The following is a 26312-nucleotide window of genomic DNA, read 5'->3' as shown; positions in this document are numbered from 1 at the left end:
CCGGAGAAAAAAACCAAAAAAAAAAAAAAAAAAAAAAAAAAAAAAACAATATACAGTGCAAGGTAATTAAGTTTAAAAATAATAAGATTCTTCTTTGCAGGGCATTGGAGAAATTAAAATTTAAGACAGGCTCTGCTCGATGGCTTTTGAAAATGTACTTGGGAATATAAGGAAATATTCTGTGTCTTAGGATCCACCCAGGAGTGACATTATTTGTCAGAGGTTAACTGCACCATATACATTACAGCTGCCACTCTGAAGGGGGAAAGTGTAAACCTCCACAACTCCTAAATTGCATTGAGATTTCCACAGCCTCGTCACACTACCCCTGTTTTATTTATGTTCTAGCCTTTCTGGAGAAGCTCCAAATAGTTGAATAAATCACCTGTCTCATGATGTTTAAGTATTATAACTAAGAAAGTCTGATTATTTGAGATAATGCTGCTTCTTTTTTTATTTCCAATTAAGAAATGTACTGCTGATCAGATGTGGTTAAGCCTCTCCAAGTGCCCAAATTATATTTTGAATTACACCTCCCTCTCAATAACTCACACAGCTCAAGGTTATTGCAAACAGTGTATCTGAGATAGTCAGACTTGAGACTCAGCACTAATTAGGGAGTTGGTACTTTATCACCACACTGATGCATTTAGATATCAGCTTGTGCCATTATAGTGTGATAAGCAGGGTGGGAAACTGCAGTGAAATTTAGAAATTTAAAACTGAATGGAGAAATTATTGGGCTTGTTTATGATAGAATCAAAATCTCTACAACTAGTTACCTTTACATGAAAATATAAAATTCCCACAATTTTATCTTTCTTGGAAATAATTTTACTACTGATCTTTTTCTTTTTATATCTGGATTACTGATTAAATTAATTCTCTCTAAACTAAATTTTAGGAAATCACCCAAATTTTACTTATGTTTGTGTGCAGGGTTAATTCATTCATTTCATGTGAATATTTATTAAACAATTCCAAAGTTGCAGATATCTTCTTGATCTTAGAAGTGCTAATTTGAGCAAAATTCACTCCCTGCCTTTGGGAAAAAGTCCTTGTGTAGTTCTGGAACCAGTAAATGTAACGATAAGAGTACCCATTCATTGTTATATGTCCACCTCATATTAGCATCACAGAATAAAGATCAGTAGCTATGGTGGTTAGGGAAGCCATATTATAAATTTTCAAATTATACCCTGAGAAAAGATCATAGATGGTGATTTTTCTCTAGAAAGATTCAAAGTAAGTGAAAGGAATGCTTAAAAGATAAACAAGTTATGATACTAGCTTGACTTCACAACATAATCTTGTTGCTATATTCATTCTACTCTCATGTCATATGTTATAGGCCCAAAGATTTGCTTTCTTTTGAGCCCAATAAATTCAACTTGTTGTAATGGGCTATATCTTGTTTCAACTTTATGAACGAACCATTTATACAAGTATTCACGCGTAGTTGGCCACATTAAGTAAATGAATAAATGCGTGATTTTGATTTTTGTTTTCTACCTACTTTGCTACTTGCATTTTTATCTTTATTACTTATAGAAACTCAGTGTTTACTGTTTGAATGCACCTTGGCTATTGCCTATAAAGTCTGAAACTTGTAAACTAAAACACTTCTATTTCAGACTTTGTATCTCTTCCCCAGGAAGAAGGTACTACATCAGGAGGTATTACGTTACTCACTTTGTGACAGGAGAAATTAAGAACCCATAGTAATGTTTGAAATTTTATACAATTTTTATTAATATTAGCTGAAAACTATTAGAGGTCTCTGCAAATGCAACAAAATTTCAAAAAGTAAGTGTTTTCCATTTATTTTACTGGGAACACTACTTACTAATCTACTCATTCAAGTCTCTGTTATCCTAACATTCTATGTGAGGGCACAGATTATTAAAATTGTGGAGATATTGAAAGGTCTGAAATCACTTTATAGTTTAACTGCATATAAACTTTCACAGTCTGAAGATTTTAACAGATTATATGTATATATCTGGCTCCATTTTTTAATTTCTGTTACAGAGTCCATATCTATTCAAAAGTCATTAGCTCCAAAGGTGACATAATAACATGTTTGCTCTTTTGAGGCTTTCCATTTAAAACTACAGATTCTTTCTGTGCTCTCCCACTAAAAATTTCTTAAAATTTCTGTGACAATTTAAATCTTGTCCTGGCATTAATGAAAGCATCCATATTTCAGGCCCTCACCATCAAGCTTCTGCAATCAGTATAGCTCTTGGCATAGTAAATATCTGCTAGCTCTGCTCCAAACATGATCATCATATATGGAATTTCTTTCTGCTTTTAATACTCTACGTAATAACAAATATTAATTACCAAGAGATATGTAAAATTTTAACTGCCATAATTGAAGCCATTATGTTATGGAAATATTAGTTTCCATTATGTTATTAAAATATCATTTGAATTTTCATAGTCTACTGGCTAAAATCAGAAAGAAATCCTGAATCATTAATTGCAGCTACTGGATTAGGATTATGTTTATTATAGTTACTGGAGTGAATTATGTTTACTCTTCTGCATGTGGGTGCAGTTATAAAATATGCAGTTTCCCATTTACCAACATGTTAAAAAAGAGAAATCATGAGAAAATAATCATAAAAATAATGAACCTTAGGAGAATATTTACAAAATATTTCTATGATATTGATTTAAATAACAGATTATTTTGCTTCATTCTTGGATTTGGAAAAATCTTAAACTAGAATAAATCATGTCTATTATCAGGACTCCATATATTTCTTACATAACAGTATGCATAGAATGAATTTGGGCCTAGAAATAAAACGTTTTCAAATAGCCAATGAAAATGCATTTTGCCTTTCAGAGGGCATTTAAAAATATTTGAGGAATGCTATTTCAAAATATTTAGAGTATCAGAAGAAAAAACTTGCAAGGCTTGGAGCTATTACAATTTCCACGATAGCTTCACTAATCCAGGTGACTTCTCAGAGCTAGCATAGTCCTTTACCTTTAATTATCTGCTCAGTCTGTTTTCTTACTGGAGAATGGCTGGGAAAGCACCATCTATGACCAGCGAGATGCCAGACTGTTGCCAGAGAGTTTTATAGTTTTAGGTTCCAAGCAAGACAATCCATAGGAGTATGTAGTCTTGTTTTTTATGGACATGTAGTCTTGTTGAAGGAGTAGAGGAGATATTTACAAAGTTCTTTAAATTACAACAGCAGCTATTATTTATGAATACTGGATAAATATAAGTGTAAGAGAAAATAATGAATGCATTACTAGTGATGAATAAAGAGAGCTTAGTACATGAACCATTTAGCCCTGACCATATCAAGTCCTCAGAAAAAATGGTTGCTAATCCTCTTCAAATTGCAATTCTTTACATTTTTGTAATGGTTTAGATTTTGCAATGTGTTCAAGGGTTTTTCTTTAAAATTTTCATCCTATGCATGCAGCATTTTGGTAATGGAAATAGAGTAATTGTTTCCACTTTGCAGATAAAAATGGGAATAAAGAAAAGATAAGCACAATGCAGGCTTACACAAGAAGTAAATGTAACTTGTAGGTCTTTATTTTAGTTGTTACACTGTTAATACTGTTATGTATGGTTTCTCAGTCTGTACAAGACAATAACATCACACACTGAGGTTGTTTATATAGGGTAAAATGTATAATCACTTTAGGTAGAGTAAGAAGGAAGATGTAAATAATTTCCGATCCTTTACTAGCTGGGTCCCTTCTGTGCTTGCATTTCTGGGTGTTTGGTCACCACAGAAAGGAATGATATAGGGTTGGGTTTGGTATCTCTACTGTCTAGGGGTGCAGATGGTGTCCCCAGCTTGCCCTGGAACTCAAGACAATATCTCAATATTATAAGAGTCCTGACGTTACAACTATAGCACCTCTACTGCATGAAAAATGACTCATTTATAGAAACATAATCTCTATTGCTTCAATCCGGTTAGCAAATTGCTTTGTTGACAAACGATTTTTTTTCTGAAACAGCAGGAGAGGGGAGGAAACAGTAAACATTAAAAATGATAGTGACATACTTATCCACATAGTCATTTAATACTCATCTAAGGAGTGGTGATGGGCCTGAGTTTACTCAGCGGGGGTGAAAAAGCAGCTAGGATGAGAGCTTCAGTCACCCGTTTCCCTAAGGGTGCTTCAGCTCCTTCCCAAGTAGGCTTCAGTGACACTATTTTTCCAAAAGACATGGTTTGTAAAAGGACTGTATGCTGCCTTTAGAAGAGCACCAGAATCTTAAAAACAAAAAATGGACGTGCTCTCCCCTACAGAAACATTTTTTCTTTTTCTTTGCTCATTTATCTCCTTACTACTGTTACTTTTCCTGCCAACTTTGGTTAACTCCTTAATTATCTAGTATCATCTTGTCATATTTTCCAGAAAAACTCATCCAACACCACCCTCCATGCCCTCCTCCATGGCTGATTGAGTCATTTCTGTCAAACTTAATTTAATCATCTATTTACTTATTTGCCTCAGATGGGTTCCTGGAGGGCATGCTGTCTTCAGCATTTTGTATTGTTCATAGCACATGTTATTTGTGTAATTTTTAATTATTAGAATTATATATAGATAGATAGGTAGAGAGATGATAGATAGATAGATAGATAGATAGATAGATAGATAGATATTTCACTAAAGGCAAACTAGAAGGGGAGATGCAATACACAGCTTGCTACACAAAGCAAATCCATAGCTTAAATTATTTGTTCCAAAAGCATCTAAAATTAGCACTGACAAGGGAAAATTGCATAAATACTTAGATTCAATGAGGAAAAGTCCCATCCATTCTTGAAGCACTCTTTATACTTAGTGCCTCCTTAAAAAGACATTATCAGAAACATCTCTTATTGAAAAATAGATATTGGGAGAAAACCTTCACAAGTAAATGAATAGGACTTGCCAGAAGTAAAAACAATGGAAATTTCCTCTGGGTCAGGAAACCTGGCCAGTAGAATAAAGACTGACTTCACTGAGCTTTGTGAACATGGTGTGAGGCCTGTGAAAGTACATTCTCTGAGTTTTTCCTTGACCACTGTATTTTTTGTTTATCCTTATGGTTCTCATTGAAATCACTAGTGCTTTGAAAGACCAAGCAATGTCCTTGATCCTTCAGAAACTCCCCAAGGAGCTGAAATTTTCCTGTGTAGTTCTCAGGGATTTCACTTACCCGTTACCTTCTCATTAGTTGCAATGCTTATCCCACTTCTCTGCAGGGAAAATGCAACCTCAGGGATCAAAGCTAATGTACTGACATATAATTGCTAAGGACTCCAAGACAATAGACCATCATGTTTGCTACCAATCATCTGCTACAGCAGATATGATGGTCTTCTGATACTTATTTTAAAGTTTTAAATAATGACTATCACACCGCAAGATATAACATTGAAAGCTTTGATAATATGAATACATATTCTTTGTTTCTAATAAAGGAAGTGTTATACACGTTCAAAAGTGATTATGCATATAAAAAAAATTCTCCTGAATTTTGCTATGTGTATTGAGGATAGAGAAGACATTTTGCTTCAAAATAGATTTCAGCGTAGCTTGATATGTTCTGAATTTTCCTTTTCTGGAAGGCATCTATTTGCTAAGCAGAGAGCAAATTGTATTTGCTCTTTAGAATCTCAGTTAGTTTGGAGGCAGCTATGCTCACCCATATATTTGGGAGATGAATGGAATCTCAAAGGATGAGTTGTGTTTTCTTGCAAAAATATGAGGCATGGATAGACATTGATTTGTTATAGTCAAAGCTAGTAAATAAAGAAATTAAAACTATTACTCATCCTCTATCTTCGACTCCTTGCTTATTCTAATGACGCCTTTCCTCTGATCCATTCTCAGTGCCTAAAGTCTAATCAAATGATAAAGCTTATGTTTGGTCACATATTTTCTTAATTTTAAAGTATAAATAATAATAGCTAAAATATTTTTGACAATTATTTCAGTGTCTTTCTTGCTTACATCCTATTTATTATTAGTGTTTTTTGTTACAGAGAGAGTACTACTTTGACATGGACTTTAGGGGGTATTTGCCTATAAAATAAAATTTATGAGTAATAGAAGCAGATTTTGTTTTCTGCAGTTACACTTTGTTGGTGTCTTACTTTTCCTGTCATGTCCGCTGATACACACTCCTTAGTGACGCCTCCTGGGAATATTTCCTTAATCACTGGAGAAAAGTCCGCTTTTCTTAGGATATGGTTCTGGGAAAACTGACCCAATCCAGATGACTAACTTCTAGCCCATGGCCACAATAATTTTGTAAAGAAAATTTAGTTTTCTTTAATAATAGTCTATAATTTTTATACTACTACATTTCACATTGACATGTCTCTAAAATCACAGCTGATATTTTATATACTAATAATAATTCTGTTCATTTTCTTCCCGCCATATGCAATAACCTTATATTCTGAAAAAAAAGGCAGCTTCCCTGAAGGAAACCATACCAATTTGCTTACTATTTGGTAGTTTGATTGTACTACTCACTTTGAAGATTAGAAAATCTTATTTTTGAAATTTAAAAAAATGTGAATTATGCTAACTTTTAGTTATTCTTTTAAAAAATATGACAACTGGTGGCTGTTGGTCCAATAGGATTAGAGAAGTGACATTACCGTCCTGGGTGTCTATAAGTTAACTTAGTTAATACAAATATTAAGAGCTGTGGTCCCTCCACAGGGGCAGCCATCTGTGAACACAGAAACTTACTGCAGAGAGAACTATGGACTGAGCTCACCCAAAGGAGTGTTCCACAGTGTTTTAGAAACTAGCTACAAAATGACCTGGCCAGCTGCTTACTCTAGTGCTTGCAGCTGTTCCAAAACCTCTGAACCCTGAAGAGAAGCTCCTTCTCATTTTAATCTTTCAGTGTCCTCCAACACCCTCTACTGATCCAGTCTAACATGTGCCAGTTGGCAAAGGAGATATGTCAGAGTGCAGTTTCTACACCACAAAATAATAGCTAAGAAGTTTTTGACTTAGGACTGAGAGGGACAACTTGGTAAGACATATACATGCAAACATACAGATTTAAGAGGCTATAAAAGTGTTCTGCACAGTCATGGATTGCATGTATAAAAACACTGTAGGAGGAAACAGTGCCTAAAATAGGTCTCTGAAAGTCAGTTAAATAAATGGCTTCAGAAATATGAAATTATGTATTGGATCAGACCATATGCAGTAAAGGTAGCTTCTGAAATGTCTCCCTGACCCAAGTGTTCCCCTGTCCTGTGGGGATTGGCGAGTGATCCGCAGGCCTGGGGCTGGGAAATGAGTTCTGGTTGATCTTTGTTCTTTCTGGTGATATCACTTCCCTTTGTTGGGTTATAAATTTCTAAATTGTGAAAGTGGGAATTTAGAATCAATAATATTCTCAAATCCTTTTCAAAACAGTGCCGCCGAGGCCTCTCTTAGATTCCTGGGGCCGCCAAATCAAAGTACCACTGCTGTTTCAGAGTTCCAGGCCTCAGAATTCTCGTCTAAAAGACATTAGAAACTGTCTGAAGTTGATTCTGACTCTGACATGGAAAGAAAACTGACGAATAAAGCTTCAAGAAAGTAATACATGGAGAAAAAACGTGAAGGAACCACAAGAGGAATGAGTAGACTATTTTAGTCTTTATACCAAGGTGTAAGTTCTCTCATGCTTTGATGTAGCGAATACGATTCTAACAATAAAATATCATTGAAATCTGCAAGGATCAAATGACTCTTTTAAATTTTTTAAACATTCTTGAGAATACGAAAATAGACTCTTTCCAAATTACCAAAAATAGAACCCCTTTCTCTTCTTGTAAAATAGTTCCAGATTATCTGCAGGCAAATGTAGCCTATTTTTTAAATAGGCACATAATAGTTGAAAACAAATGCCAGATTTTTAAAAGAAAATGTGTTTCATAAAACTGGGTGGAATGAAATGCTAACAACACTTGTAGAGCTGCCTTCCTCAGTTTGTGCGCGTTAGGAAGGGCCTCGAAGGAAACAGGTGTCACTAATCACCACGCAATCTGGTATTTGCAGTTGGAGGTGCACAGAACCCCGGCCAGCTGCTTTGTCCTCTGATTAAAAATTCCTTCACGTTAAACTCTTAACCTCTGGTCTCCCAGTCACACACATGTTGTACTTTGTGTGTGTGTGTGTGTATGTGTGTGTGTGTGTGTGTGTGTGGACTTGGGAAATGAACGGATTAACAACATTTTACCTCTGAGTCAATGAGTTAATTAAAGAGTGTGTATGTAAAATGGGATCATGAATTATTTAGCGGATAACAAACATGATATAAAATTCCATTTATTGGCTAGTCAGGTAGATTTTATTCATTTTAGAATTGTACAAATCATTTTTAACAGAAAGCAAAAACAGCATTTGCAGATTTATTTTCGTGTAATGTGTATGTTGTTCTGTGGCCATGTATCTCAATTTTGGCACTTTTATGGAATGTTTTAAGTATTTGATTGATGGATGGTATTATTTGATTAAGAAAAAAATTATAGAGCTTCTGAAACAAGTACACATAAAAGCCTAAATGAATCGTCTTTTTTGCCTTTCCTTTTTTCTCTACAGTGGGACTGCCTTTAACCCTTTTAACAGTGTATCCTTTTTCAAAGATGATTTTCAGAACACTTTAAATAGGAAATTACTTATTCAATACAAATAGCTATTGAAAAACCTTCCTTTGCATGTCTCTTTAAGATGGAAAATTTCTATTAAGTATGCAGAATTACTTTAAATTCAAACCTTAGAAGAACACTAAACTGCATGTTTAAGAAAGTACTTTACTAGTCCTATTTATGGGCGTGCTATTGCCCTGTGCGCAGGATGTCCATGTGTTCCGTTTTGCCAAGGATGGTCCCAGTTCACGTGTGCTGACTGCCCATTCCTTCTGGCAGTTATTCCCTGTCACTTGCAGAAGTGTCCTGGATGGAAAAAGAAATGTTATGTTCCCTTACCAGTGTGAATGCCATATGCCATTCTTCAAATTGGTCATTCCAGCCAACAGTAAAATGAGCAACTTCTCCACTATTACTTTCCAGTTTAAATGTCTTTTAATTCTCTTCAAACTAGAAATGGTGTTGTTATTCCTCCTTATCTTAGGGAGTAATACTCTTAAGATATTTACAGAAAGGCAAATCACTCTAGGCTTTTGAAAATGTAAATGCTGGTTTTTTGTTTGATTTTCTCTACAGAAATGGGCAGTCTGTATGGCCTGGTAGGAAGAACATGAGATTTACAATATTGCTTGGCTGAGCTGTGACTTTGGGCAAATTTAACTCTATTTTTTCTCTATTATATTGTGGAATATTAATGTTTATCGATGGTTACTGTCAGAATTGAACTACTATGTATTAGGTACCCAGAATATTGTTTGATGTATAGTTAGTGAATAAAACATGGTGGCAATTATAATTGTTTTCTAACCAGATAAAATCAAGACATATTTGTAGGAATAAATACTGCACAACAGTTCCTTTTTGTTATGAACCCCAAATTAAGTATTTTGGTAGAATTCAGCACAAATTGGACTTCATACTGTGTTTGCATCTTTATTTGATACCCGAGATTGGAATTCAGCATTTACCTTTTTCATTAATTTTTTTATTAGTACATGCCTGCAGTACGTAAGTGTATGTATTTAACATATCCTGACTTTTTCTTAATTTCCCCTTCTGCATCCACTTTCCCCATTTACAATTTTTTAAATCTCATGTTTGAGACACATAATCATTACATTTACTGAGGAGAGTTGGTGTATGTGCACGACACATCCTGATTCTCCTTATGGACCTTGACCACCCTCCTCCCCGAATCTCCAGTTCCTGGTCCCTTCACCATTTGCAAAAGATTTGTTTCCATTTCCTTTCATCTGTCTTTTATTTTGCTTTTTATTTATGCTTTGGATTTCTTATGTGAGAGAAACCATACAATATGTAAGCTTGTATGTCTGACTTATTTAACTTAATATTATATTTTCAGGTTGCATTCGATTTCCAACAGATGACTCAAATTTGTTCTTCTTTATAGCTGACTTGTGCACCGTTGTGTACAGGTACCACATTTTCTTTAGCTATTTGTAATGCGGTGGATATACAGGCTGCTTGCAAGATTTAGTTATTATGATTCGTGCTGCTATAAACATTGTTATGAGCGTAACACTGTAATATGTTGTTTTTAAACACTTCAGGGAAGATGCATAACCGAGGAATAGCTGGGTTGCATGGAATTTCAATTTTTAATTTTATGAGGAGTCTCCACACTGATTCCATAGTGGTTGTACTAATTAACATTCCACCCAGGAACGTAGGAGTGTTCCATTTCCACCACAGCCTGCAGGCATTTATTTGATTTCTTGATAATTGCCATTCTTTCTAGAGCATGATGGAATCTTAGTGTTGTTTTAATTTGCACTGATCTAATGGCCAGAGATGCTGAATATTTTTATGCATTTACTGGACCTTTGCATTTTTTTCTTCTAAGAAGTGCCTATTCATGTCACTTGCCCATTTTCTATTGGATTTTTATTTTGGAGGGTCTAATTTCTTTTGAGTTCTTTATATGCTCTTTACATTTGTCCTCTGATCAAGATGTAGTTTGCAAAAATATTTTCCAATTTGTAGACTGTCTCTTCACTCTATTGGTTGTTTTCTGTGCTATGTAGAAGCATTTCCATTTGATATAATTTCATGTGTTTACACTTGCTATTTATTGTACAATTAGAGTTCTGTTCAGAAAGTCTTTTCCTTTACCTGTAAGAGTTTTACCTATAGTATAATCAGGTAAGTTAAGTGTTTGGGGTTTAATATTTGATCTTTGACCCATTTTTATTTTAGTTTAGTAAATGGTGAGAACCATTGATCTAAGCTTCACTCTGCACATGGATGGCCTATTTTCCAGGCATCATTTGCTACAGAGGCTGCCTTTCATTCAGCAGATGTTTTTGGCCCCTTTGTCAAAGATTAAGTCGTGGAATGTGTCTAGGGCTGATTTGCATCCTCTATTCTGTTCCATTAATCCGTATCTGGTTTTGTGCCAATACCATTCTATTTTATCACTGTGTCTTTGAATTCAGGTATTATGATGCCTCCCACTTTGCTTTTGCTACCCAGCGTTTCTTTGGCTATTTCCATTCTCTTCTGGATCCATATAAAATTTAGGACTCCTTTCTCTAGTTTTGTGAGGAATACTGTTGGTATTTTGGTTGGGATTTCATTTAAGTTATACATCAATTTTGGAAGCCTGGCCATTTTGAAAATACTAGTTTTGCCTATCTAAGAACAGAGAATACCTTTCCATTTCTGATTATCTCTTCTATCTCTTTTTTCAAGTTGTGGTTTTCTTTGTAGAGGTCTTTCACAGTTTAATTGCTAAGTATTTAATTTTTGTTGCTACTATTGAGAATGGTATTGTTTTCCTAATTTCTTTCTCAGTTAGTTTATTATTGGGGTACAGAAATACTACTGATTTTTGCATGTTGATTTGGTATCCTGCTGTATTACTAAGTTTGGTTAATATATTAAAAGTCTTCTGGTAGAATTTTTAGATCTTCTATGCAAAGGATCATATCTAAAAATAATGAAAATTTGATTTCTTCCTTTTGTATATGTATATACATCTCTTTAGGTCTTTTTCTTGCTGATTGGTATGATCACATGGCTGTTATCCTTTCTTTTGTTTGTATGGTGTTTTATGGTCATTGATTTGCATATATTGTAGATGAAATTTACTTGGTTAAGGAGTGTGATCCTTTTGATGGTTTTCTGCATTCTACTTTCCAATACCTTATTTGTTTTGTTTATTTTTTTGATTTTTGTTTTTTTCTGGTACCGGGAATCGAACTCATGACCTTGTGCTTGCCAGGTAGGTGCTGTGCTGCTGAGCTAAATCCCCAGCCCTCCAATACCTTATTGAAGAGTTTTACATCTACATTTTAAGGGGAATGGCCTTTTTCAGTTGGTTCTTTGTCTGGTTTGGGCATCAGAGCGATTTGGGCTTCCAGTAATGAGGCTGGAATAACTCCTTCCCTTCAAATTTCATTAAAGAGTATGAGGAGTCTTGGTGTTGCCTTGGTTATTTTTCATTCATTGCTGAGACAAAATACTCAGCACCCAAATTTAAAGGGGGAAAGGTTTATTTATCTCACAGTTTGCGGAAGTTTCAGTCCATAATCAGCTTGCTCCAAGGCAGGTGGTTTTTCAGAAAAGAACATTTCATGGTAGGCAAAAAGCAGCAAAGCAAAAAGAGGAGAGATAAGCTTCTTTCTGTCCCTTATACTGTATGCAGATACCTAACTCAGGGTGGGTGTAGCACTCAAACCACTAATCTTAGCCCAAACTATGCCAGTCAGTGGATTGATTCACCATCACACACTCTTCATCCCAGCATCACAAACTCTAGATTCAGCCACCTCTGAAAAGCCAGCCCCCACATGACTGGATGAGGCTTTGGGGGCACATCCAGACCCAAACTATAATAGATGTTATATCCTCCTTGAAGGTCTTGTAGAATCCAGCATTGAATCCATCAAGTCTCGGGATTTTTTAGTTTGAAAGAGTTTTTATTTCTGCCTTGCTTTTATTGATTGCTATTGGACAGTTCAGAACTTTTATGTCTTCTTGGTTCAGCTTTGTTAATTTTTATGTATATAAGAACCTTTGCATATCTTTCATATTTCCCCATTTGTTGGAGTACACATTTCCACAGTAGTTACTAATGATCTTCTTTGTATCAGGTGTGTCCATTGTGATTTTGACTTTTTTTCCTTATCTTAAGGAGAAAAAAAAATGCAATAACCAAAAATAAAAAAATGAAGACAAAAACAAAACAATACATAACAATAAAAATGATACAGGATTTCAAAACAAGATGATAGGAATTAACAATGATTTTGATATTACATATTGCTATCTTCAATAAAGTTGCTCAGATTACCCCATGCAAGAATGCAAGATTGATCAAACAATTAAAGACCGTAGCAAGTAATAAAACAACATTAGAAATGAAACAGAGCGTCATTAAACAAGATGGCAGGAATTCAACTATGCTTGTTGTGTTGCATTTTATTGTCTTCAAATTAGTTGTTCCAATTACCAGATATAAGCATGCAAAATTGGTCAAGAGAAAAAAATTATATATTAACTATTCCTTTCAATAAACCAATAGACTTTTTCCTTTCTAATTGTATTAATATGTGTTCACTGGTGGGAAGAATGCGTATTCTTTTTGCGGTAGGGTAGAATATTCTGTAGATATTTATGAAGTCCCATTGTCGCAGGGCAATAATGGCAAAACTTTTAGAGACAAGTGCCCAAACTACAATCCACAGAGCATTTCTTAATCCCAGAGTGCCAACCCTGCAGTTAAATCTGAATATGAAGGTTTTAGAAAAAATAATTCATGTATTAATTTCTTTTCCTTTATAAGAAAGACACCACCTGTGCCTTAGGATTGCCATCACTACTCTAAGTTGTGGTTCAGCTCTGATATTTCCACTATGAGTGTGTTGATGTTTATTTTATCTTTTCAGTACAGCTGTACTATTTATCAAGTTCATTGTACTACAATTTGCTGCATATATATAACCAATGTTATCTCTTTCTGTTAGAATATTCACTTCTGTAATGTGCAATGTTGTACTTTGCCTCTTCTGATAAATTTGAACTTGACGTTTACTTTCTTAGAATAAGATTGTTACCTTGCTTGCTTTTAGATTCCTGGTACAAAAAAAAATGTGCTCTTCTATTCTTTACTTTTAGTTTATGGATTTCTTTTTGAATTATGTGAGTTTCTTGAACACGATAGGCATTTGGATTCTGCTTTTTGGTCTAGTCTGCCAATCTGTCTTTTAACTGGGAAACTGAGGCCATTTATATTGAGAGTTATTCCTGAAGGCATAGCTTGTTCCTGTTGCTGTATTCTTTATATGTGGATTACCCCTTTATTTTTCCTTATTTTATTTAACTGCTTGCCTTGCTTTATGTATTCATTCTATGTGATATTTTTGGCTTTGTTTGCTTCCTTGTCTCTAAGATCTTCCTGTGTATTTTTCAGAGTGCTGGTTTGGTATTCATGTATCTCTTAATGTGTTCTTTGTCAAGGAATGTTCTTATTTTATTATAAATTTTGAAAGAGAGTTTCAGGATATATTAGTCTGCCTTAGAAGTTGTTTGCTTTTAGGGCTTGAAATACTTCACTCCAAACTCTCCTGGACTTTAAAGTTTGTGCTGAAAAGTCTGCTGTAATCCTGATCGGCTTATCTTTATACATAATTTTTGTTTGTTTTCTGACAGCTTTTAAATTACTGTTTATTTGTTGGCCATTATGGATTTTGACTAAGATATGTTGTAGGGGCTTTTTTATCAAAGTAGTTAATTAGTGTTCTGTCAGCCTTGCTTACGTGTATGCTGAAATCTCTCCTCGTATGAGAAAAGTTTTCTATTATTATTTCTGTAAGCAGAATTTTTTATTCCACGTGTGTTCTCTTTGAATTTTTCTCTAACTGCAGTTCACCTTCGGTTAGTTTTCATAATGTGTTCTACTAGCCATTGGATTATTTTTCTTGTTCTCTTATCATTTTTAAGGCTTTCTGAATGATTCATTATGATTCACTATTTTTTTCTCAATTTTAGAAAATCTGACTTTCTGTTGGTCATTTCTGCAATTTATGAATTCTACATAATGTTTTACCTCCACTATTTCTCTCTGAAACATTTTAGTGGAGTGTCTATAGCTTTGACAATTTGTCATTCATGTTTTGAACCATTTTGGCCAGCTCTCCCAATACTTTATTTCTCTCATATCAGCACTGGTCATTTTGTTTGCTAGTTCCACCATCTTTCAGGTCATGTCCTCTTTGAACTCTTCCTAAACCATTGTGTACAGTTATGTTATCTGGTGTTTGTTTTTCTGTCCATCAGTGCTCTGAGTTGAGTGAGTTGGGAAACTGGAAGCCTTTCTTTGCCTTGTTTTTCATGTTCCTGTGTGTGTGTGTGTGTGAGTGTGTGTGTTGTGTGTGTGTGTGTGTGTGTGTGTGTGTGTGCATCCCCCTTGGTGCTATTGGATTGCAGTCCAATAGAATAAGAGATTGTAAGTGTCATGAAGGTTTTTTTTTCTTGCCTTCTGTTTCATGGTGACGTGCTCACTGCTTTACTTGTCCAAATACAGTATTCCCCACCCCCGGCAATTTAATTTGAATGAGTTAGTCTCTGTCACTGTGTTGTGACCGGAGAATTTCTACTGAGTGTAACAGATCCAATCATACATCACGCTTAGGTTTAAACCAATTTTTACCCTTTCACCCCTTATCAACCCTCTTTAAAGTCTACACTGTGTGGTTATTTGCACTTCTTCTGTGAAGTGGAAGCAGAAGGGAAGGGAAGCGAAGGAGGAAAGGGAGAAAAGGAGGGCTAGTTAGTGGGAGGAAAAGTAGATAGGAAACAACAGGGAAAAATTAAAAGGGGGTCACATTATCATGGAAGTATTTTGTGATTGGAATGAAGTGTTAGGGTTGAGGTGTTTTAAGAAGGTCTTTGTAGGGCCAGGGGTGAGATGCGGGAGGGTTGTGACTCAGGATTGAGACAAGCTATGAGGCTGTCTGCAATTAGTGACATGTTTGTGATTTTTTGGATCCTCTAAAGACAGACCTGTCAGGGTACCAAAACAGGTACCCCTGTCAGGGTACCAAGATTACCTTAAATGCTACCATTCAAGTGGGATCACAAAAAAAAAAAAAAAAAGTAGGATCACTTTTCTGTCTGCTCCTCTCCTCTTGTTTGAGAAATATGTGTGCACATCATATGGAAGGCAGGAAAAGGATGATGGCAGAGAGGTCAGGTAAAACAAGGAAAAGTGAAAGGAATAGAACAGGCAAGAGAGAAGGTTAATAAGGGATAAAGAGAAGTAACATGAAGACAGAGCATAATATAGGAAAAAAAAAACTGGAAAAATTTAAAGAGTAGAAAAAACAATTAAAAGAATGGGACAGAAGCAATTATTAAAGAAAAGGAATAAGAGTGAAAAGAAACAAGAATATTAAACAAAAGAAAAACAAACCAAACAAAATTCAGCGAGCTCATGGAACAGACACAAGAGGTCTCCACATGGCTGCTGGGCCTCAGGGCCTGTTTTCTCTGTGTCCAGGTATGATCTGTTGGTCTGTTTACAGGCAAGCACACCAACTTCCAGCCTGCGAGTAGGCTACTGACCAGCCTGCTGGGGTGTGGCACAGGGTGCCAGTTTCTTTGATCCCACCTTCTTGATGGAAGCTGTGTATAACCGTGGTTAACTGCAGTCTATTCTGCCCCAGGATCTAAATGCCACAATTAATTTGAGACGAGGAGGATATAAAATAATTTTCCTAACATCAAGGTCTCTTTCACCTTCTGCCAAAGTCCTATGTCTCTTTCTTCTTTCTGTGCTTGGCGAACTTCCTATTTTGCATTCAGAGATTTTCTGCCAGTTCCTCACCATAGGGTCTCTGCCTCAGCCTCTCTCATTTTTTCTTTTGTGCTCAGATCTGAAACTGATCCTCTTTCTCTCAAGAGCTCCTATTTCCATCCAGCAGAATCTGTCACATTCCCGGGCTTGATTTAGGGACTGCTTCTTGCTCTGTGATGAGTGGTTGCTGTTCAGGATGCCCTGCTAACTCAGTTGTTTTTGGTCTCTGTGGAACTGACAGGGAAGCACTCAGTTTGGACCAACTGTTCAGACTGACTGTATCCTCCAGATCTCCAGGGATACCAACCTTGTGTCCCTGCTAGCAGACTTGGTGTCATCCTACTATTTGCCTTATTCAGCCTTTCTCTGCCTAAATTGTGAGGGGCTTCTTTTGCCTGCAGTAAGCACTGAGGAAGGTACCACCAGGGTGCGGCGGCTCCCCGGTGTTTGGGGACTGATACAAGGGCAGGGGCCATAAATGCATAGTCTGTCCCAAGAGTCTGGACTCTGCAGCATCAGCATCTTCCTTCAGCCCATTCAGATATTTAAAAATATGAACTTTAAGCATTTAGACAACTTGAACTAATAAAGGAGCAGAAAAGCTAAACCATCTTATAAAGTGATTTTATACATTTCTCTTTGATTATAATGAATTTGAACACATTTAGAATGAACTATATACTTAAAGGATAAGATCATACTATAACATAAAAAATAACACTTTTACCAAAAAAAAAAAATTAAAGCAACAAATTTCTGTCCTCAACAATAGAAAAAGAAGCTCCAATATCTTAAGAAATACTTGCTCATTTAATAAAAACTTTAATCCAATAAACCTTTGTATGAGTCAAATATATATCCAATAAAATAAAGCAATCATGCGTTCTTTATGTTTTTTCTCTACAAGGAAAATTCATCTTTTATTTCACATGAGCAAGCTGTTTCTCAGAGTCAAGTTATGTTCACAATATGTTCAAGAGTTACACAGAGATTCAGTAGCAGCTACAAACAACCACCTTTTGGTTAGATCACACGTCATAAAAAGTGGCCTAATTTTGGAATAAAAAATGATGTTCACATAAAAGAATGTTTCCACAATTTTAATCCCAACATGTGACTTTGAGTCCTGATCTTTCCAGTGATTTTAATAATATTGCTGCTTCTGCTGAACATGCTTAGAATCCTCTTACTGATATGTCTTCTTTTAAATCTTATACTTATGCAGGACTCAAATGACCAAATCTACTGTAACAAGAAGAAAGACATGTGGAATGTTACTATTTCCCAGAGTTACCTAAATCATGTTTTCATTTCTACTTCAAGAACAAAATATGACATTTCCCAAAATTATCTCACTCATTATAACTTGCATTGACCATAATGCATCTTAAAATCTTTAATGTAACAAGGTAGGATACTAAAAGATACAGCATTAAACTGATTAGAAGTTAGTAAGCATTTATACAGCAGTTAACGATTTTAGTCTCTGTTAAACAAAGGCAATGATGTAAAAATTTATTCCCTTCAGAAGACAATTGAAAATGTTATTTTTAATGCATGGACATTTCTAACATCCATCATGCACTAAAAGGTTTTGTCGTACCTGTTGATCTTAAGAGTTATTACAAAGTAGACAAGTTGAAAGCATTTGTCTAATGATGCCAACTACCCATTCTACCTACTTCACAAGACTGTTGTGAGACTCTAAGTGAAATAATGTATGCACAATTACTTTATATGATAAAGTGATATATATATATATGTGTGGGTGTGTGGGTGTGTGTCTGTGTGTATCTGCTCAATTAATATTGATACTGAATGTCTACTATGTGTCTGGTAATGCCTTAGGCATACCATAGCAGACTAAGACTTCTGTTTATTTCATTCAACTTTTCATAGTTGATTAGTATCTATATTTATATCCATTAATTGCCAATTTGTTTTTTAAATATTTTCCCTGCATACTTTTTCACCACTTGAAACCACCATTTTGTATTCTTTCAACCAATTCATGAAAACAAACACAAAGTCAATATTACAGCTTTCAAAGTAGTCCTAAACCTGCAATATTCTGTGCACATTCTGCTTTCAAGATAGTAATACCCACAAAGGTCACTAATTTGCTGAAATGTTGGTTCTGATTCAGTAGAACCTGAGTTTCTCTACCCCTTTCGAGCTCCTGACACCCGTCGCAGAGCTGCGGACATGTTTCACCAGCAACGCCTTATTGTACTGAGCCTGTGGATGAGATCCCCATGTGCTCCTTTTATTGAAACTCTGCAAGCAGTTTCTTTTCAGCTAACATTCTTCTTATAAATAATTAAACTTTTGAGTTGTATACAAAGTCCTGCATATTTTCACTACTTTAAAACATTCCATGTGTGGAAGATTGCAACAACAAAGGATTTTTGTTCTGTATTTTATGTGGAAAACTCTCACTCACTTTAATTAACCAACTCAACACAGTAAAATCACAAGATCCAACTGATGTGAGCTCCATGTGTTTTGTCCCTTGAGAATTAGAATGCAGAATATGTTCTCCCTGTTGCTTGCCCTACCTTGATTACTATATGTAAATGCATAGGCTGAGCAATGAAACATAAACTAACACATGCATGACAAAGTTAAATTAGGTCAACACCTGACTTCAATCCAGGTTCTATATGCTTTGTATTAATCATCCATGCTTTCGTTAAACATACTGCCTCTCTGCTTTAAATTCTATCTAAAAGTTACGCTACTTTGAGTACTTTGAGGTTTTTAATTACGCAGTCCTCATTTTTTGAAAATATCTCCACAGAAATGTTTATCGTCTTGATGTTTATTTTCCAATTGCTTAAGATGAATGATATCATTAATATTCAATGATATATTTACATACAGATTCTTGATCATGATAAACTATCCTATTTTTGGCTCTTAATTTTACAGAATTTGTATATATCATGGGAGCTTTATCAAATATAGCTAACCATATTTGTCCATATTTCTTGACTTTTGAAATGTAAGTGTATTTCTCTCAGGGACAAATTTGAGCCCCTTTGAAGGACATCTACAGGCATTTCTCTATCCTCAAATTTCTGCAGCCCTCTCTTTAATATCCTATACAATACAGTCCCTGCATAGCTCAACCTGTGTACACTTCAGTTTTAATAAATAGCAACATTCACAACACCATGTTTACTTTTTTGCCCTCCAGCTAGACTTGCAGGCAAATTTTTGCATTGGATTTTATCTTTTTTTGTAGCTGTATTCCTATTACCTAGGTTTGGAACTTTCACATAGCAGTACCCAACTCTACCATGTTAACTTTTAATTGGCCAATACACAGCTGAATTTTAAATATTAAATACCTGACACCCTTATTCTAAATCAAATGAAGTTCCAAGATAAGAAATATATCTGGTTCTCAGTGAACACCTGGGAAATGATAGTTTTTCCTAAAGTTTCTCAATAGGTATATCAGGATTTAGCAGGATACACCAGATGGTACTCAGTGTGTGATGATTTTAAAAAATACTTTCAAATTCTTTAACACTTCTTCTAACAAGATGTGCAGTTTTGTATTTTCTCTTTAAATGTGGGCAGAATTGTGAATGCTTCAATCAGTAAGATATGATAGAAATGATGTTGGAAGAATTCCAAGGTTAGTTCTTAGTGGTCATAGAGCTTGCATGTACTCACTTTAGAGGAGGCCATGCCCTACAAGGGATTCAACTGCTCTGAGACTTCATGTTGGAAATGCTACCTGCAAGTACTGAACTAAACTCTTAGCCAAAATCCAGAATCCTAAGCTGCAAGACAGGTTAGTGAGCCTCTTAGGGTGTCCAATTCAAGTAAAATTTCAGAGGACTACAGCCAGCATCAATAGACATTCAATTTCTTCTAAGTAAGAGATTCTAAATGTCAATTACCAAACCAAGGTTTTCCTCAATTCATTATCCATTAATAAAATAGATGTTTTAAGTCACTCAAATTTAATGTAATTTATTGCACAGTGATTCTAATGGAAACCAACCCAGAAGCAGGATTTCGCGATTAGTCTCAACTCAATTTGTATGCTTCCAGGAAAGTAACTTTTCCCTCTTTATTCCTCCATCTCTTCATAACTATTAATAGTAAAATGTTACTTTTTAAAATACTTTTATTTACATTATCACATTTCCACATTTACAAATACGGTAGCTATCATTAGTATTATCTCTGCACATAGGACTGTGGTAAGTAATAGTTTCAAGGGTAAGCTTTTGGAATTTAAGAACTTGAACTGAACACTTCCTCTGAGTTCTGTTAAAGTCAAGCAAAGCCCTCAACTAGAAATTTACATACACCTCTCTGTCTGACTCACTTCAACTACAATTAGAGCCACTGATTAAATTAATGATCTTTGAGCTAGCTTTGAGTAAGTATTTATCTGAAAGTCTCAGAACCTGAATGGGTTTTCCTATTGAAATAGTGACTTAATTTTTTTTTTTAACATTTAGGAGCATTTAATTGAAATATGTCTCCCAAGTCTTCCAAAATGTGGGGACAAATGGGTGGGATGAGATAAGAAATTGAGTGAAATAGAAGTTGCACACATTAGTTGCTCAGATTACCAGATACAGGCATGCAAAACTGGTCAAAAAATATAAGCACTAGCTGTTCCTTTCAATGAACTAACAGAAATTAGTAATACAATTATCTTAGCTATCTTGTGTGTAGGTATATTATCAGTTTGTAATGATATTCTCTTTCCATTTCACCTTATGTATTCAAATGAGGAAATATAGGTGTGAATTTGGAGAATAGCTTAGAGCTTTTCAACATGAGTGTGGTTAGAATTTATGGGACAGAAAATGCCAGAGAGAAAAGTTAGACAGTGACTTGGTAAATGAAAATACAAGAAACACTTTAGATGTTAATTTCATTGAAAACAGGTGAACAAACAAGAGCCAAAGAATTCTTCTGAATTATTTTTTAATGCAAAATATGACCCTTAGTACAGGTCCCCCAACTGTGGACAGTGGGCTTACCAAAACTCCCAGGTCATGAGCTTACTGTTAGCTCTAATGGATGTTTTCCTTAACAACAAAGTAGCTGTGGGCTGCAGTAATTTCTAAATAGGCAAGGCTCTCACTGGGACAAATGGATAATGGAACAATGGCTAATGATTTACCATAAATCACTGTTAATATTTGTCATTGCTCTCTGGTGGGTAATTGAACACTCTGAGAATAGATGTAGGCCTAGGAAACCGAAGACTATGTATCTTGACTTTCGGATTGACTTGCAGAATGACACTAGGAAAGTAGCTTATATTGCTTGAGAAATGGAATGATTTGTACAAGGTGAAAAAATCCATTCACATTGCCCATTATTTATGAAGTTTATAAAGAGATTAATATATCAATACATAAAATGATGAATTACCTACAAATTATGTGTACAGAATTATATTGACTGCACAACAATATAAAAGCACCTAAAGACACCTGAAATAGTTATATTACTAGGCATCTTTCAGCCTATCTTCTTTGTATTAACCATTCTCAAACAACAAATATGGCAAAGTCATTTAGCAAGTGTCTGAAGGTCAGAATATGCATTAAGGAAAATATTTTCAATAATCTCCTAAAATGCATGACTTTTATACTCAGTTGTTTTTTTATTGAATAAACTAAGATATTTATCTTCCACAAAGTTTGTGACGAGTAGAACTAGCAGGCCCATAAAATAATTAACACACAGTTACTTTATCTATCATAACTCTTATTCCAAGAATGATTTAAAGTAGGCGTCATGGCGGCCCCGAGGGAAGGAGCTTCCCGTTGGCCGCCTGCGCCTGTTTCTCTGCAGTGGGGAAGGAGAGACCGTGGCCCCATCGTCAAGAGGAGGCTGCACCCAGTGTCAGGAATTACTAGGAAGACGTAATTTTCAAAGCAAGTTATGAAAGGATTTGTCATTGGGATAGGCGGAAACACAACACTGGCTAAGGATTTACGGAAACACCTCCCAAACTGCAGCTTCGTATCTCAGGATGACTTCTGTAAGCCAGAGTCTGAGATAAAGATAAAAATGGAGTTTTGCAATGTGATGCCAAAAACCTTGGGCATAATACAACAAACAAGCAAAGGAAGAGGGCAAGGTGAAAAGACAGCAAACTAGCCCTCCACGTCAGGAACGACCTGGCTGTACCTTTCTCGGGCTTGCTTTTTGCCCCCCAGCTACTCAGGATAGGTTGACAGGGAAATGTGCAACATAAAACTGAAAAACCAGTGAACAGAAAAGCATCACGAAACTCATGAATCAAAGGCTCACAGAAGGATGGTCCAACAGAACGGAAGATCCCTTTCATAATATCTAACCTTCTTTAGCCAAATGCAGAAGGAAAAACCTGCTTCCCTCATACTGTTAGTAGGGCCAGGTGGAGACCAAGGCTTCTAACTCACTCAGAACCAGCAAGTCAGTGGGTGTCTCTGGAACCAAAACAGGGCAATGAGCTTCTATCCATTGAAGCTTCTGGCTACTGTCAGCAAGCAGGTTGCTGATGCAGTTTGAGATTTTGCAGGTAGCACCCTACCCTCCTCACTGAGTGTCAGCTACTGTTAACAAGACCCAGGGGAAGGCTGAGCTTTACCTCACCTAACAGCAAGGGAAGCTGAACCAGCATTTTGCCCTTGTCTTTCCTCCACTGGGTCCACCTTCACAGTGTCATACGAACATGAGAGCCCAGCAAAAACCTGAACATCTACCCTCCCCTGAACTTGCACACCACATTCAGCAGAATGACTGCCTGCACAAAAGATTAAGTAGGATCTTGAAGTTCATAACTCAGCATTTCCAAAACACAACTGGAAATAATTTGCCACATCAAGAACAAGGAAAATCTCAACTTGATTAAGTAAGCAACAGTCAGGAGACATCAATACCACAATGACACAGATGTCAAAATTATCTGATAAATTTAAAGCAGTGTTATGAAAGCAACCACTGGCAAACATGCTTGAAACAAAGGAAGAGTTAGAAGGCCACAGCAAAGAAATAAAATATATTGAGAAAATAAAAATGTTGGAACTGATAAAATACAATAACAATTGAAAACTCATTAGATTAAAATTAACCAACAAAATAAAGGTGACAGGGAACAAGCAGCAAACTTGAGGAAAGAATCATAGAAATTATTCTGAACAATGGAGAGAAAGACGGGGAAGAACAGAAATGTAGAATAATAAAAGATCATTAAAATTCAGGTCACTAGAGTTTGAGAAAGAAGAGAAAGCATAGTACTAAAAAAGTACTTGTTACTCTAAAAAGTAAAAACAAAACAAAACAAAACAAAACAAAAGAACAACAACAACACTGGAAATTATGTAGAGCTTCACCATACAAGACTGTTTGATCAACCTGACATTCTTATGTCTGGTGGACTGAGCAACTTCATTGAAGATAAAACTGTAATATAGCAACCATTGTTAATTCCTATCATTTTGCTTTGAGGTCGTGAATCATTTTTGTTGTTTTTGTGTTGTTTTGATTTTGTCTTCATTGTTGTTTTGTTAGTTTTTAAAATTTTTTAAAATAAAAAGATAAAAAGTACTCAAATAATAAAAGGTTAGTTTTTAAATTTGATATGGGCTTAATATCTGCAAATCTGAGTAATCCTCAAACAGGTTAAACAAGACCGAGCAAGACAAAAATGGAAAAGGTGCACACACCAAACACCAAGGGTGGGAGAGTGCTTGAAGCGCTTACAGTGGAAAAAGTGATGGCAGCCGTTTCATGCTGGATGGAGAATCCAAAATGCTTTCTGGGATCAACAGCTGGCAGCAGTATGGAGGAGTTCCCATTTTAATCATCGAAGCTTTCCTTCTGTTTAACTAGAAGCCCCTTGATACTGTATGGAAGAGAAGCTATTTTCTGACCATCCATATGAAGCATGTAAGAGGAAAAGAAGTGCGAGGGTCTAGGAGCCCCCAGATCCTTCTGGGTACTTTGATGAGCATGTGTGCTCCATGTACTTCAAGTACAGATAAGAGAAGGACATCACCTAGGAGACTGTGTACCTGGATGTATCTAAATTGGAGGAGGACTTCTTTTCAGAAGTATATGAAGATCTGACACAAGAGCTAGCGAACCAGAGTCCAAGGACTGTCCTAGCAAAGTGGATGGTGAAGGGTGGATAGCCAGGAAAATAGTTCATCCCATATGCCAGAATGGTTTGCAAGTAACGCTGAGAAAATAGAATGCAGTGAATCCATCCTGTATGAATTAGGAAACTCAGAGGAATATATTTAAGAACATTAACCAAGATACAGTATGTACTGTGACATGACAGGTATTTCCTGGGTTAATTGTTTAATCACATAGAGTTTTCTGAAGGCTGTGAGGTAACGCATTTAACTCAGTCCATGGGAACAGTAGTCATTCGTGCCAATGGACAGGAGTCTACCTAGTTACTTGTTCTCACCAGAGAAGGCAAAGATATAGTGCAGCTCATGAGCAATGTGTCAGTTATTGGATAAAATACCTGTTGAACTATTGTGAGTCATCCTAGAGTTAGAAATAAGGATTAAACCATAACCCAGGATTTTTGTAAAAAAATAAAATAAAATAAAGTAGAAATCATGAATATTGTAATTTACTGTAACATATAATATACATTAGTAAAATATTAAATGTTGTACTTAAGGAAATCGAAATGAAAATAAAAATTTTCCTTAAGTTATGCAAAGAATAAATATATCCTCTAGTTCTTTCTCTTTCCAGTACTACTGTGACCCATTTTAGTCCAGACAACTTTCATAAAGAAGAGCCTATATCAAAGTTGATTTTGAAAAATACTTTCAGTGTGTCATGCTCTAGTTATTTTGTTTTTAATTAAATTTATCTTTGCCTTGTGCATCATATCTGCATATATGATGCACATGTATAATGAATATAGGAGAAGCATATAGTGCAGCTCTCTTAGCCACTACTTTAATATGTGTTATATATATATATATATTCAGATTATCAGAAACATTAAATCTTAATTGTAAGTCAATATTCTGTTTTCATGATTATAGAATGTATATTTTGTATTTTTGCTGAAGATAGGCAAAATGGGTTAGTAGTCTGGTGTTTTGTTTAGAAAGTAAGGAAATAATCTAACAAAATAGATACATTACTATAATGTTAAATTTGTTTTTAGCCTATTGAACTAGTACAGTTGTCATCAATATCTTCTTATCTTAGCTCCCGAAACGTACCATAACAGATCAATACATGTTCTACTATAAAATGTAAAAGAAGATATTAATTAAATAAGCTTGGAAATGCTCAATAAAATACTGAGCGTGTGCTACTTTTTAACTGCAACTCTTCTCAGTAATTTAGTATACTAATTTGTCTTGCTAATCCCTAGGAATGTCCCAATCTTATTTTGTACAGTGCATACTTTTTCATAGACACTTATAATGCCAGTGTTCTATAAAAAAACAATTTAGAGTTCTCTGCTCTACACAACATTTTCTGATACGAAAGATCTAATCCTACTATCTTGTCACTGACAAATACATCACACTGCTTTTTCTCAATCAGCCTAGAGTTTCACAAATCTGTTCTCTCATGCTGGAAGACCAAGTTGGAAAAGACTTTCAATCTCTTTTTTTTTTTCTACTAGAAATACTTATTAAATTAACCCAAAACTTCAGCATGTTCAGCTGGAAGAGAAACATGTCAGAAGACTAGACTACACAGGCAACAGGAAAAATCTCTTTCTGAGATGAGAGGTGTTCTAAATAAATGACTTCCCAAATTTTTCTGTAATTAAAATTAAGTTTAAATTAGCAATTATATCAAATTATAAACTAATCATATTTTTAAAC

The 26312-nt window shown here is 35.3% G+C and overlaps 1 protein-coding gene and 1 pseudogene across 11 annotated transcripts in view; both read left to right on the top strand.

Moving 5' to 3' along the window:
* Positions 1-26312, top strand: part of Robo2 (roundabout guidance receptor 2) — a 1247873-nt gene that overhangs the window by 416247 nt on the left and 805314 nt on the right. The window lies entirely within an intron of this gene.
* LOC102025436 lies at positions 22393-24629 on the top strand (annotated as a pseudogene).

This window comes from Chinchilla lanigera, unplaced genomic scaffold (assembly GCF_000276665.1).
Source record: "Chinchilla lanigera isolate Chin_1 unplaced genomic scaffold, ChiLan1.0 scaffold00006, whole genome shotgun sequence".
NCBI classification, from domain to species: Eukaryota; Metazoa; Chordata; class Mammalia; order Rodentia; family Chinchillidae; genus Chinchilla; species Chinchilla lanigera.
Note: the sequence above shows the minus strand (reverse complement) of the source record. Positions and strands in the feature narration are given on the sequence as shown.